This window comes from Leptopilina heterotoma, unplaced genomic scaffold (assembly GCF_015476425.1).
Source record: "Leptopilina heterotoma isolate Lh14 unplaced genomic scaffold, ASM1547642v1 Lhet_11, whole genome shotgun sequence".
In the NCBI taxonomy this organism is placed as follows: Eukaryota; Metazoa; Arthropoda; class Insecta; order Hymenoptera; family Figitidae; genus Leptopilina; species Leptopilina heterotoma.
This window is the reverse complement of record NW_025110829.1, coordinates 3187159-3202487: the sequence shown is the minus strand read 5'-3', so window position 1 is coordinate 3202487 and position 15329 is coordinate 3187159. Positions and strand designations below refer to the sequence as shown.

The 15329-nt window shown below is 28.0% G+C and overlaps 1 protein-coding gene across 5 annotated transcripts in view; it reads right to left on the bottom strand.

The window, feature by feature from the left end:
- Positions 1-15329, bottom strand: part of LOC122504100 — a 220141-nt gene that overhangs the window by 40311 nt on the left and 164501 nt on the right. The window contains exon 1 of one of the 5 annotated variants that reach the window (XM_043615024.1): positions 6364-6596. The exons of the other annotated variants lie outside the window; for them this stretch is intronic. The gene's annotated coding sequence lies outside the window, so the exon portion shown is untranslated. Of the gene's footprint in view, positions 1-6363; positions 6597-15329 lie in introns of those variants that run through there. 5 annotated transcript variants of the gene reach the window in all.

The following is a 15329-nucleotide window of genomic DNA, read 5'->3' as shown; positions in this document are numbered from 1 at the left end:
TGCACAAGTTGCTGTCTATATTTGTATAATTAAAAACCATCTTTAATGATTGTTTTTAATTGCATCTTGTGCATCTTGTTGTTGCTTCCACATCTAAATTTCTTCAATCATCTGATTTCTACAAATTCCACTTCGAGATTAAGAATAATTTAAGTCAACAACTCGCTTATTCCATAAAGTAGAAGCAAAAACAAGATGCAAAATAGAAGAAGCATCAATTTGGAAATAAATGTGTTGCCGTCTCAAATTGTGGACCTTGAGAAAGAATTCACAAAACAATAAAAATTATTTCTGGACAAACTTCTGAAGAATAAATAAACACATTCAGATGCTGTGGGAACAAGAACAAGCTGTAAAATTTAGAGAAGAAGAAGTACTAATTTGTCGACTAACTGAATTGTCTGAAATTGCAAATTTTTGAAAAGAATGACACAATTTAGATGATGCGGAAGCAAAAAACCTGATGCAAAATTTAAAATAGCTGGAAGAAGCATTAATTTTTTAAAGCAGTGAACATTAGTTCGAATTGTGCATCTGAAAAAAGAATTCATAAAACTGAAAGAACAAATGTTGGCAAAATAAATAAATTCACACGATGTGGAAACAAGAAACAAGATGTAAAGTTTACAAAAGAAGAAGTATTAAGTAGTGTGTGAAATAAGTGAACTACTCTCTTAAATTATGAATCAGGAACAGAATTTATAGAATCTAAATGAAATGTAGCTGAATTTTTGAAAGAAATACCGCACACAATTGAGATGCTGCAGGAGCAATAACAAGATGCAAAATTTACCAAAGAATAAGAACCATTAATTTCTCGTCTGCTTTAAATTGTGAATACTGAATTTATAAATTATTGATAGCATCGGAAATGACATAGGAAAATGTTGAAAAAGTAAATACACTGTTCACATCTAGACGATACGTAGGAAGGAACATTGTTATTTCGCGCAGAGACACGGATGTGTGAAGGAAAGAAAAAGAAAAACGGATCCTACGGATGTTGCTGCTGCTGCACTAGCTTGTATTATGCAGTAGAAAATGTTTCGAAAGCCGATATTGATCTTGCATAACCTTTAACCGTTTAGCACCCAAAGCCGAGGTTACTAACTCGATGGTTGTGGTTTTGCATCGAAATTCTCTCCTTCATCAGCTTTTCTCTCTCTCTCTCTCTCGCTCACTCTCTCACACCCCGAATTCAACTTTCCACCGATCGTTGACATTTGTTGACAAACCTTGTTTTAGTCTTGGTGTCCCTCTGTATATGTATACAGGTACACAGGAAGTACAACCACGCCACTACAAAGTTACATTGCACAACATTCGGTAAATGAAATGACGACAGGAAAGGTTAGGAGGATATTTAACTTTGTGCATTTTCGATTAAAGTTGATGATTTTCTATTTACTTGTAAAGCACTTTCAAAAAGTATATAAACCCTCAAATCCCAAACAAACACAATTACAAAAGTTTTTTTTTACCTTCCTTTTAAAAAAAAGAAAAAAAATTTTATTGTCAAAAATATCTTTATATTCTCTCTATTTACTACAAAAGACAGATATGTTGAAAAATATTTTTTACATCTGGAATAAATAGAATGCAAATAATCATACAAATACTGGAAATGTAGCTTGCTTTCTAAAAGAAGATTCTCACTAAAATTCAAAGTGCTGCATCTACAAGATTTATGCTACAAAACTTGAGGAAAAATGAAATATAGTCATCAAAGCGACACGAATGAAATCCAACGTTGTTGAAATAGCAGATTTCTCATGATGAATGACGGTTAAAACACGATTTCACCGCTTATAGAGTGAATCGAATTCATATACATTGCACAATTTTTGATCAATACTCTATTTCTGTTTGAAAATTAAAAATCAGAATCAAAAGAGAGAGGGAGAAATTAAACAGATTTTGCATATCGGGAAAAAGATTCTCATATCATGTTTAATACATATGGTTAATGCATAACATGAATCATATAACACATTTAATACAAACATTGTTTCTATATACATGCATATATACGGTGGAATATTCTGAATAGACTATAAGTTATATAAATGCGAATAATGAGGAATGTTTTCAAGTAAATCTTCTTTAGCACCTGGGCATATATAAAACCGAGTGTGCGATAATGTTGCGCATCTGAAATTCCGGTTATCGATCTAACGGACTTAGGCAATGGTATGCAACGTAAGGTTGCATCGGAGGTTGCGTTCGATGCGAGACGTGCCTACAACTTGTTCAAGGAAAGGTCAAAAGGTATATTTTCTCTCTGCTTAGCGTTTCAGATGTAGCATGAACGCGCTAGGTATATATTCTATGGTCCGTTATTTCTCCAAATGAGGCGAGAGGAACTATGTTCGTTTGATAGAAAACTTGCCTGGCGTATAAAGCACATGAATTTCAATTAGTATTCACCTAATTTACCCAAAGGAAATTTGTTCTAATGAGCCAAAAGTATAAAAGACAACACTGATGAATTATTATTATTTCCTCCACACATAAAAACTTATCCAAAAAAACAATTTTTCAGATAATGATAATGATACTCCTGCCAGTTTATCCATTAAAAGAAAAAAAACTCAGATATTTCAAAACTTTCTCGAATCATTATAATTTTTCCCTTATTTTTAATTGGTTCTCATCTTTTTACTCTTTGTATATGTAAAATAAACTTTCCACTTGAGAAAATTTGTATTTTGTCTGCCGATGTTTTAGCAATTCGAATGAGGTATATATTTTGCTATGAAAATTCCCCGCTCTTCACCATAATCTATTTTGATGTTCTCAAAATTTGAACCGTTGAGATAGGTCTTCGTTCCTGGTCGTTGATACAGTAATGTATTCTATTGCTGTTTTAACAATAAAATGGCAAATTATCCCGTGAAGAGGAACGCGGAAATTCCAGTGGCGAGTGGAGCGAGAAAATTACTTTGGATATCGAGGCTGTGATTCGCTTTAGAATTTCTCAGAATGATAAAGTATGAATACCTGAAAGGCGCAAGTTCGAACGGAAAACTATTTTGAAGAAAATACAACAGGAAAAAAAAGGCAAACCATCAAACGGAAGAATTCACATAATGTCAAATCATTCAACGGATTATGAACAAAAGAGGTATTAGTTTTAAAAAAGAAAATTGAAAAAGGAGATAAATTTTTAATAAATCAAAAATAGTGGTCCTTTTTATTACTGTTGTTTCAAATACTTTTAAATTTACATGGTTGCAATATGCAGAGTAGACGATTTGCATATCGTAAGGGACGTAGTAAGGTGAGTCAGCATTCCTAATTAAGGGTACCCTCAGATTCCATTAATGAATGGAAAATGAGATGAATTCAATTTAGTGTCTTCGTTTCATTAAATATTCCTCGGAAGCTGGTTTACATCTTAAATAACCTCGAGAATAGGAAAAACTTCCATCTTCCTTTTTCCTTCAACAAAATTCAATTCCTAAACTTCCCCAATTTTCCAAACAGTTAAATTTTGATTCTCAATATTTGTTTAATATTCAACCTTAATTAGTATTCATATTAAATAATTATTCACAATAATTAATTATTCTCCCTTCGTTATTACAATAATGTGCCCCATAGAGCAGAAAATGTTACACGGAAACTAATATTTCCACAATCGAACATTTCCCTCCATCGAGAGAAGATCCAGATGAATTTTTCAAGGTGTAGAAAAAAATATAAAATTCAAGATCGAATAATGGGGTGTGGGAGAGAGGCGGGCAGGATTCTGTGCATTGCAAAGTGAACACGTCCGACTGAGACGATCGCCTAACACTAACGAACCTTACTCCGTCTGATAATAATAAGGCTAATGTACGAAAGAAAGGAATTCGCTGGGTATATCAAAAAAAAGAAAAGAAAAGAAAAAAAGAGAGAGAAAAAGCAAAAATCCCAACTAACGAGCACCGTCCCTAGAATTCTGTTTTAGAAAATAAAAAAAGAAAAAATCAACTGGGAACCTTTCCAAGGAACAAATTATCATAATATCAGCTGCTGCTCCTGCTCTTTTTCGGTTGCGTACATCATCAATAAACATTAAACTAACACTTTCTCGCGAAGAGAGAAATTATAAATTGTAAATTATTCCAAATTTTATCGCACAAAAGCATTTAACGCATTTAAGTGTATATCTCATCTCACACACAAATGAGAGTACGACCGTATTAAACTTCACTGAACTCGAAAGCAACATTCAAAGTTGAAATCGAGTAAAAGGTATTAAAAAAAGAACGCAAAAAAACAAAGAGATGAATAAGCCACTGAAATAATTACAGTGCCCAAGAGCAACAAGATAATTACCTTCTATTAAAGTTATTCCAGTAATTAATGATTCCGTAATAAGTTGTCATCTGTCTATATACTTGTTTTGCATTTCTTTCTCTCCTTTTTGCAAACTCATCCCTTTCTCTCTTTCTCTCTTTCTCTCTCAATATATAATTTCCAATTGAACATCCATTATACAATAAAAATCATATTTATTAATAATTGAGTAAAATATTTCATTATTAAATGATAAAAATTTATAATTAACGTATACATTAAAACAAAAAGGGAAATTATTTTTAATTCAATGATCTGAATAATTAAATATTTTATGAATTCATAATAAGGATCGATAATTAAAATGTTTATATATTGAAACTAGACTTAATCCATCAAAGGGAAATTTAATCAAACGGGATAATTCACTATTTTAGAGCACTGTGGTGGTTTTATAATTCATTGTTTAAAATCAAGTTAAAAATAAATTATTTCTAAAAGGCTTGCAAACCAAAATTTTCAATTAATAATATCTTCTGTATAATATTTATGTAGATATAGATTATAAATATTTTAAAAAAAGAAAAACGTAAGAAATTTTGTTATTCCATTTTTACTTTCAGTTGTAAATAATCTTTAATTTTTTATTATTAGTGCTATAAATTAATTAATTTAAGACAATAATTGGGTATTAATGGCAATAATTATTTTTTTTCACAATCGAAAAATCGATTTCCAGAGGAAATAATAATAATAATGCAAATAAAAAAAAATTTAAGTGTCAGGCATAACTATAGATGTACCTGAACTAAAAACTAAAATTTACTTCGGAATCAGTATATAAATATAAGAAACAATGCTCTTATTTTAATACCAAATACAGTGTATAAATGTGTCTTATTTTAAGCCTGATTTTAGTTTAAAAAATCACATTACTCCAAAAATTGGCTTAATTTTTAATTAGGAAACTGACTTAATTATTCATTATTATTATTTATAAAGTTGTGTTAGTTTTACTGTAAGTTCAAAAATGGGTTGAAATCAAGAAGAAACTCACTTTAGCTGGATAATAAAACTAAGTTTTAAAACATTTACAGCTTAAAAGTATTTTATTCTAAAATTCAACCCATTTTTGGACGCAAAATCAAAATAATTGAGTATAGGTCTTAAAATCAGTTTTTGAAATCGGAAATTCAAGATTTAGTTCTTACAGTGTACTTAATAGATAATTAATAGTATTATAAATTTATTAATGAATTTTTTTTAATTACTCTCTAGATTAAAAATTATGTAAAACGTCTACTGATTTGTAGTCATAACAATTTTTAGTAAATTTTTCATAATTTTCCACTACTAAAACCACAGTTTCTCTAAGGATATCAAATTGAGGGAAAACACGTATCAAATTGTTGCAATGCAAAAATTTTTTGTCTCGATTTGATATCCTTAGAAAAATTGTAACTTATAATAAAAAAAATTAAAAATTTTTGATAAATGATTCAATTAGTGAAATTTGACTTAAAATTCGTAGTTGATTATTTACTAAAAATTAGTTGTTTTCTACTTATAATATGGAGAAAAAAAGTTCACAGAAATTTACAGAACCTTCTGGACTGGAAGATGCAGACATTCTAAAGTTTATCCTTTATTATTCACCACATTTTACAGAAATGTCTGTATCCGTTATTCGAGAACTTTCTGTAAAATTCGCTTAATTTTTTTCTGTGTAGATATTTTTTTTACTAATTTCTTAAGTAAAGAGACACTCAACACTTTATTAGCAATTAGTTATTTGTCACCTTAAAATCACCTTAAAATAAAAACTAGCTTCACACTTAAAATTCACTGAATTTCTAACTAAATTTTAAAAGATTTAATTTTCACTGATTCTGAAACGAATTTGTTGATATAGACACTTGCTAATAGAATTTTCTCTCGATTGATGAAAGTAATGAATGGGAGAATAATAAACAAAGGAAATGAAATAAAATTAAAAATAGAAATCTGTAAAATGAACTTTACGTAATTGATGACAGTAATCCATTATTTGACACACGTTATACTTATGTTGTATCTCACCTCATAACTTTCCTTTTTCTTCTATTATTATAAACACGTGTTACAATACCACATACGAAAGAAAATGACTGCGAAGAGTAACTCCCATTTTCAAGGTATAATAATATGAATTTAGACGTAAGTCGAAAGGAAAGCATGTCGTGAGTTTGTGATCTAACTGGTAATGAGATTACGGAACCCTATTTTCGCGTGACTCGAAAATGCCACTATACACACTACTAACATTGTACTGATGTCCCATTCCCTCTTTCTCTCATCCTGAAAGAACGACGACAACAACGACACAACAACGACAACGACGACGTCTACGACTAAAAACGACGCGCGCGTTCGAATCAGCGGTTCTCAATGCCCTCAATTGCACGGGAAATTTAGGGTCATAGGTTGTCTCTTCTATCGAGGGTAGAAAGTCAACATCTTTTCAATGCACTCGCTCTCTAGCTCGCCCACGCCATCTTTCAAACTAATCTACCAGCTATAAATTCACCGTACCCCCACTGTTAAAACACTGATTTCCGAAAGGCGAAACATTAAATAACCTTCATTCCTTAAAGTTGATATTTAGAAAAAAAAAAGAAAAAGGGAAATGTAATAAATTAAAAACGTGAGTATATTTCAAGCACGGAAAAAAAATACAGAAAACCTTTTAAATACTTCCGACGACCACGAAGAGGAATTTAAAAACAATAAATTACTGTATGGGAGAAAATTTCACAAAATGCATCCGATAATAATTGTAATAATTACACTAATTAATTTATATTAAAAATCATTAAATTACTCAATATCAAAAGCCGAATTTTGCAGTAGTGTAATTATTTTGATATTATTTACACCAATTATAATTATTATTATTATTATTATTATCAATTACAACACAAATGATTTAAAAGTATCAAATTACTACAGGGGGCAACTTAATAATGGTATCACTTTGATACTTTAGAATAAACAGTATTTCAATTTGATTTAAATTAATTTAATTTTATATTCACTTGATTTTATAATTTTTATTTCAGTCAATTAAGTCAATTTTTCTAATTTTTCAAATTGAGACAAAAAACGAATAAAAAAAGTTGCGAACTTTTTTGATTCGTTTTTTGTCTCAATTTGAAAAATTAGAAAAATTGACGTGGCATTTGCTTCAAATACTGAAATTATTGGTTCAAATACAATTTATTTGACTCAAATAAAAATTATTTGATTCAAGTAAATATTTATTTGATAATAGACAAGTAATCGGTTATTTATGAATCAAATAGATTTTTTTCAGTATAAAGAGTATCAAATAAATTTTTTTAATTAGATTTTCAAAAATAATTAATTAAAACAAAGCCAAATATCATAAAATTGCATTGCAAATAACTGAACTTTTTAAATGAAGTTTTTTCAGATCTAAATAATTTCATTTTTGAAGAATTTTATTTTTGGATCTATAAATGAGTGAATTGTAAGAAAAATTCAAATTATTTATTATCTAAAAATATAATTGAAATTTGTAAGAGTTACAATCAAAGTTTGATTGAAATTTTTAAGTTTTGAAATAATTTAAGTTTATATAAGAATGTTATTCAATTTGAAAATTTAGGTTGTTCAAAAACCTTACCTCTTCTAATTTAAATATTTTTATAATAAATTAATTGTAATTAAAATGTTTTCTAATTCAAAAATTAGAATTATAATTTAATTAGTATAAAAATTATAATTGTAATTAAATTAGTGTAAAAATTATAATTACAATTTAATTAATATAAAAATTAATAATATTTATCTCTTTTCTCCTTCTGACATTATGATCACTTATCAATAATTTCTTTATAAAAAAAAGTAATTTTTATCACGCAATATTTTTTTAAGTAAATGACTCGTAATTATTGTGACATTTCAAAATCAGATCAAATAAACATTAGTCGAAATGAAAGAAAAAAATGAAAAAGTAGAAATAACATTCACGTATTTTAATAATTCTGATGTCAATTATTCCTAACTACGGCAATTAATAATTATGACAATTATCTATAATAACCATGTAATAACCATTAGTAAAATTAATAAATTAATAATTAATGAATAATCGAATAATTATTATATGTGTTATTATTATGTTTATACTTTTATACACTTTACTGTTAATATTGACGTAATAATTTGTATAAATATAACGAATAATATATTAATAAAATAATAAGTAGGTACTTTTTGTTCTAAGTTATTTAATAAATATTTAATAATTAAATAATTAATAATAATTTTTTTAATAGTACATTAGTCCAAATATTGACTTAATTTTAGTTTAATAAACTAATTTCAAGGCCTCATATTGCAAAACTTGTGTTTTAATTTCAAATAGATATTTAATTTGAGAAAAACAGGAATAAACTGTAATATAAGTGCTTCAAAATTTTGTGTACAAGGAATAAATTTTTAGTCAATAAATAAATACCTATAGGTACTGAATTATTATTGCGTAATATTAATAGTAAATAATTAAGATATTAATTAACTAAAATAATAAGTACCAAGTTAAATATAATAAATAATCCCGTGTGGAAAAATATTGTGGCAGTCTAGAGTCCAATGATTTCCCGATTAGCAATCATCGAGTCCGTCTAATTCTAGACGGTCCATCAAGTCCCGAATCAGTGACTTAACAGATGGGCTTATTAGAAAAAATCTAAGTCAAATATGTCCGCCTAGTACGGTGTTACAAAGACCGTCTAGATTTGGTCTAGGATTTTATATGCGCATGCGTCGATGTATGCCCAGCTGTTAATCATCATGGCGCCTAATGGCGTCGCGTCGTTTGGCGTCGTTAGATCAGTCAGCGTATGGTGCATTTTCTTTGTGAATTTTAGTATTCGTTGTGGTTTCTGTTTTATGTGAATAATAATGTGCTATGTTGTTGCTGTTTTCTGTATAATTTAATTTTAAATGTGCACTGAAAAAATAGATTTTGATGTGTTTCTATGTGTTTGACTAGTCGGCTGAAGCTAGCAGTCGTACTCAGCATCAATGTTTAGGCGTCATCTACAAATATGCCTCTCCTTCAAATTTAGTAATACTTAATGATTTAAAAAAACCATCGAATATTGTTATTTGAGAATAAATATACACTAAATAGCAAATTAAGGGCCGATTTCACCAACACCGATTAAAAGTTAATCAATGATTAAATCCTCAATTAACCAATCAGAAGCCTTTAAACTGTCTTTAATCATTGATTAACTTTTAATCGGAAGTTGGTGAAACTGGCTCTTAGTAAGTTTTTATTTATTAATTTCATTAATTAGTGGTTGACGCCTAAAGATTGGTGCTGAGTACGACTGCTAGTTTCATCCGGCTGTTTTGATTTGCAGTAAATTTTATTTTACAAAAAGACTACTATATCTCCAATGCCAAAGATTGGGAGGGACACAAAGCCTTTCGCTTAAAGAAAGTTGAAGTGAAAAATACAGAAAATTAAAATATTTTTTTATACTTTTTATGTTAAAAAAAGTCATCAAAATTGTTTCAAATATAATTAAGTTTTATCATTCTAAGAATAGTTGTCATAACATATAATGAGAAATTTTTAATAGACGTAGATTAGAATTTACTAGCACTGCTGATCAGACCAGAAACGCTGGTCTATTCTAGACGATAGCGTGGAAGTTTCGTTTCAATTCTGAACAGCCGCTCGACAAGACCGCCTGCCCTGGGTCTAGAAAGACGTTAGACAGTCTCTTAAGCGCTTGGTCAGCGCCCTAAAATTTTTCCACACGGGATTAAGAAGAGAATAATAATTGATAAGTAATTAACAATTAGTAATAATTAACAAGTTAATAATAATTGATGAGTTAATAAAAATCAACAAGCTAATAAAAACTAACAAGTTTATAATAATTTACGAATTATTTAAAAAAAAACGTTTAAAAAATTGGTAATAATTAACAAATTATTCGCAAACTAAAAAAAAATAATTGGACAATATGAATTAGTTTGCAAATTTCCAGAAAACTTCCTTATATTATGATAAACAAATGTCTCACTGAAAGTTTTTTCAACTTTGAAATTCCCCACAGACTTTTTTCGTCAAAGGTAAGAAAACCCTATTACCGACCGTTCACTATTTACAATTAATTGTTATTAACAAATTAATGATTTTTCAAATTTTTTTTATTTCGTAGTCTTCTATGTACCCTAATAAGTGTGCATACCAAATATTAAGTGATTTCATTAATATTTGTCAAAGATACGACGATTTATGTTTCAAAATTTAATTAAATTGGTAAAAAAATTTTTTTAGTTTTTTCCATTTATTATCTACAGTTTTTATCGTATAAAAAAAGTCAAAGGAAAAAAAGATGCGCATTTCTGTTTTCTACAAGGAAGTAAATTTTAAAAATCAAAATTTCGAATTTCGATTTTTTGAACATTTTGGGTCGCTTGACTAGCAATAGCGTGTGCAGTGGAGCAGCTTCTTCCCGGCTCCTCAATTGGACAATATTTAACAAAAATTTTGTTAAAAACTGCAATATCCGTAAAATGGAATTCGCTAACTTAATTTAATGAAATAAGTTAAGTATGAAAATTAGAAAGCATTAAACTTACATGAAGTTGATAAACGTCAATTATTTCAAACATAATTCACTTAATTCACTAATCGTCGTACTTAAAAGCAAAAAATTAATAATTCTTTTACTACTACAACGTTTAAATTCTCAATCTAATTTATTTCTCCTTTGAATTATTTTTTTTCCTCTTCTTTTTATTCAATAACGAAAAGAAAACGCAAAAAAAATTGTTCGTTGATTTTAAATTAGAAACAAAATTCATAATAATGTTCATTAAAAAAAAATGTATATTTTCAATCGCGATATTCTTTAAACACGCGTTTAAGATAATAAAGTAGTTGCTGCATGACTTTTTATGCTCCACGGAAATGAAGTCAATAAAGACGATAGTTAGTCCGGGAAAAAATTTCCATTACTACTGGAATTACGAACGCCTAGGGAAATAATATACGAGAAGAACGCGCTCGCATTTTCTCTCCAGAGCGAACAAATTACAACGAATACTGTTAATTTCACTATGACTTTGTAAGGAGCTTGAACGAATCGAGGCTGATGTCTAATTTGCTACAATTGTTGGCCGTTTTTTATTGTTGTAAAAAAAATGGACAATCTCTCTCCATTTATGGAAAACTGTTCCACCTCCCCTCCCTTTTCTCTTTCATTCCTCATTGTTTTACTTTATTTAAGTAATAAAACTTTGAGTGTCTCATTAGGGGAATTAGTCAACCCAGAGAAGTGAAATTAACCTTTTAACGAAAAGAGAAATGTTTGCAAATAATTTTCACCAATAATATTTCTCGATTTGCTTATATAAAGGAGAGAATTTTTCCGCAGTTATTCCTTTTACACGTTTCAATATATATTGTATATTTAGGTTCAATTTCAAAAATGTACAGAGTAAAAATATTTTCTCTCTTTTAATGAAAAATTCTCTTTTTCGAATTAAAAAAAAAAAGGAAATCGATTGTTGGGAGGAATTTCTGGCAGTACTTTTTTTTCTTAAAATAGGTGAAAAGGTTAATTATTTTCCAAAATAGGTAAAAAGAAGGTCACAAAAAAATCATATTATAGAGTAAAGTAATAATATGCAATCACAATTTTTCTAAGGATATCAAATTGAAACAAAAAACGTATTAAAACGTTGAATATCAACAAATTTGATACGTTTTTTTTGCCTTAATTTGATATCTTTAGAAAAACTGTGAAAAAAATGAATTTATGTATATCCATTTTCTTAAAGTTTCAAACATGCAAATAAACGACAATTTTTTGATACTTCTTTCAAATTTGGATTTTATTATAAAAATTAATTTTTTCGAAAATAAATATTAGTATTTAACAAAATAATTCTTCGATTCATACACTAGATTAAGATTTCTATTATTAAAATATTTTATGAAAAAAACTAAGATAAAATAAAAATTAGTTTGATTGGCATTTCGATTTTTAAAATGAGGAATAAGTTATTAACCTAAGTCGCTGAATATTCAAATGAATGAAATTTATTTTTTTCCTTTTCAAATTAAAAAAAAAAAACAATGTGTAACTTTTAAAATTACAAATTTTTAAATATTACGTTTTTTTCAAATATTACGAATTAATTTAAAAAATTGATTGTCTTAATAATATATTTTTATGAATAATTGGTATACAATAATTGGGGTACAGTTTTTCTAAAATGCATTTTTCTAATTTCTTATTTTCTAAAATTGTTTTTTCAAATAAAGGTGAATTTCTAAAAATTTTTTACAATGACGATCATTTTTTACATTTTTCTACATCATTTTTCAATTTTTTTCTATTAATTAAAAAAAAAATTTAGAAATCAAAACTTTTTAGAAATTTAAAAATAAATTTTAGATATCAAAACTTGTTAGAAATTTTTTTTAAAAATCAGAACTTGTTAGAATAATTTATCAAATTTTGTTAATATATATTAATATATATATATATATATATATATATATAAAAAATACACAAACAACAGTTTCAAATGAATGAATGTGAAAATTATTAAAATTTAAAATTTATATTGTTTAAAGTTTGAATACATTGAAATTCAAATCAACTGAATTTGATGTTTCTAAAGTTTGGAACGTTCAAATGAACGACAATATTTCAACTTTTTTTAATTTATGTTTTTTTACAAAAAAATGATCTTTTATGTTAAAAAACTAAATCTTAACTAAGTTAATATAATAATTTTTATTATTTTTCTTTTTTGGATAGTAATATTTTCAAAAATATTTAAACAGAAAAAAAATTTCGTTCACTTGAACATTTATAGAACTTCAGGAAAACGAATTTGATAAATCGTTAAAAAAATAATTCAAAAAAGGTGAATTCAAAAAATTTTGTTAAACTACAAAGATAAGATGAATTATAGAATTTAAAAAATAAATAATTTTGACGACTTAAATTCAAAGTCAATCAAATTTTTAATTTCGCTTTAATTTTAATAGATTAGAATCAAAATTTATTTAAATATAAAATTAAAAATTTGTAGAAATAAGTTTTGATTGATAAATTAACAAAATAGGTGGAAATTAACAGAATAGGTGAAATTGGTGCCGAAATTTAAAAAAGGTGAAAAGGCGAGTCTAAATTAAAAATAAAATCCGAATGTTTTGAATGAAAATACTAAAATAGTTGCACAATATCCAAATATGTACTAAAGATGAATAAGACAAATATTAAATCTTATGATGTATATTTGAAAATTAAAAAAAGTTTGTTTTACCTTATGTAAATATTAATACAGAAACGAAGACCTTTGTTCTACAGAGAAAGAGAGAGACTTTTTGAGAAATTAAGGTTCATTCCATAGGAGTTAATTATTAAAAAGGTTTTTGTTCCTTGAAAGAAATTGTCATAAGAAGTTGTAAGTAGAAATGATGATGAAAAAGACCGTTAAGCATGAAAAAGGTAGATTTTGAAACATCTCCATTTTTTTGTCGACCTTCTGAGAAATGTTCAACTTTTTTCATTCTTCTCTTCTTCTTCTTTTTTTTTGCCGTTGAACTAATGAGTAATGAAGAAAACTATCCACTGCAACGCACTGACTTCAAAGATTTTTTTTAAGGAAAAAAAAAGGGAACCCGTTAAACAGAAGTCGTAGGTTTTTTGTCTACATAAAAAAGGATGACTAACCAAAAAATTTGGTATGTATCAATTGGTGACATTAGTGTGGATTTTAGAATTCAGTTGTTAGTTTCTTAGACATTTGTATCTTCCGGAAATAAGTCGTCTTATTTTTTAATGGTTTTTTTTCTTCCTTTTTGGTATAATTTTTTGTCAAGGTCAACACACTTTATGTACACAGCGACATCGTTTGCAATTTGGAGGGATCAGGAAGAGAGCACAAAAGAGTGGGGACAATACTGTTGACAGCGGGTGGTACCGGTAATTTTCGGAAATTATTATGGAATCAGCAGGACATTAACGGTATAGTTGTATAAGTTTAAGGAAGAGGAGGGAACTTGGAGACAAACAGATACACAATTTTTGGGACGTGATTTATTGAGGAACGTTATTTGACAGTTTTGGATATTTCTCGACTGGTCCTTGAACTGCCGGAGTTAGGAGAGAGAATGTCTTGTTTAGGCCAACAGTAAATGAGGATAGTTTCCTTCCTTGAAAGCGGAAAGAAAACCAGACCCTTCTTCTTGTGTTATGTGCACATCTTTTTCTTGAAAAAGCGTAACTTAACGCATTTGGAAACAATAAAAATCTATTAGAAGGCCTCGTAACATTTTACAAGGTATTAGTTTAAGGAAGTACTGGTCTAAGTTGCCTTAAGCTTTTAAGAAGTGTTTGATTAGCGTGAAGGTCGGTTTTGCAACTCGTGATTCTCAGTGGTGAACGGTATTTATTACTCTCAAGTTAACTTTACCCAACTCAATCATCATCGGGGCATATCGAATCGAGACCACCTCAAAGGTGCACAAGACAAACGGAATTTCAGGTGCCAAATAAAAAAAGCGTTAAAAAAGAAAAAACCCTTAAAATCTATCGAAATTCCACCCTCTTCATATCTTCTTTATATACACAAAAAAGCATATATACAAATAATAGCAAAATTTTTAGTTGCAGTTAACACTTTCGCCATTCCAGATGTTCCTACCAATTTCAAAAATTCCCTCTGGAAATTTTATTCCACCTTTCAAATTGTAGTCACTTTTTTCGAAAATATTTCAAGCAATAAAAAATTGTTTTGTAAACTTGTTAATTTTACCCCCGCGAAAAAAAAGAAAAACTAGCGAAAAAAAATAACAGTAAACCGATATGAATGGGGAAAATTTACAACGACTCACGGAAATAAAAGAATAATTGCGAAACGCAGTAGGAGAAAAAAAGAAGAGTAGTAAAAAGGACGTTTAATTTTGTGCAAGTTTAATCGCATTCATGAAAGTA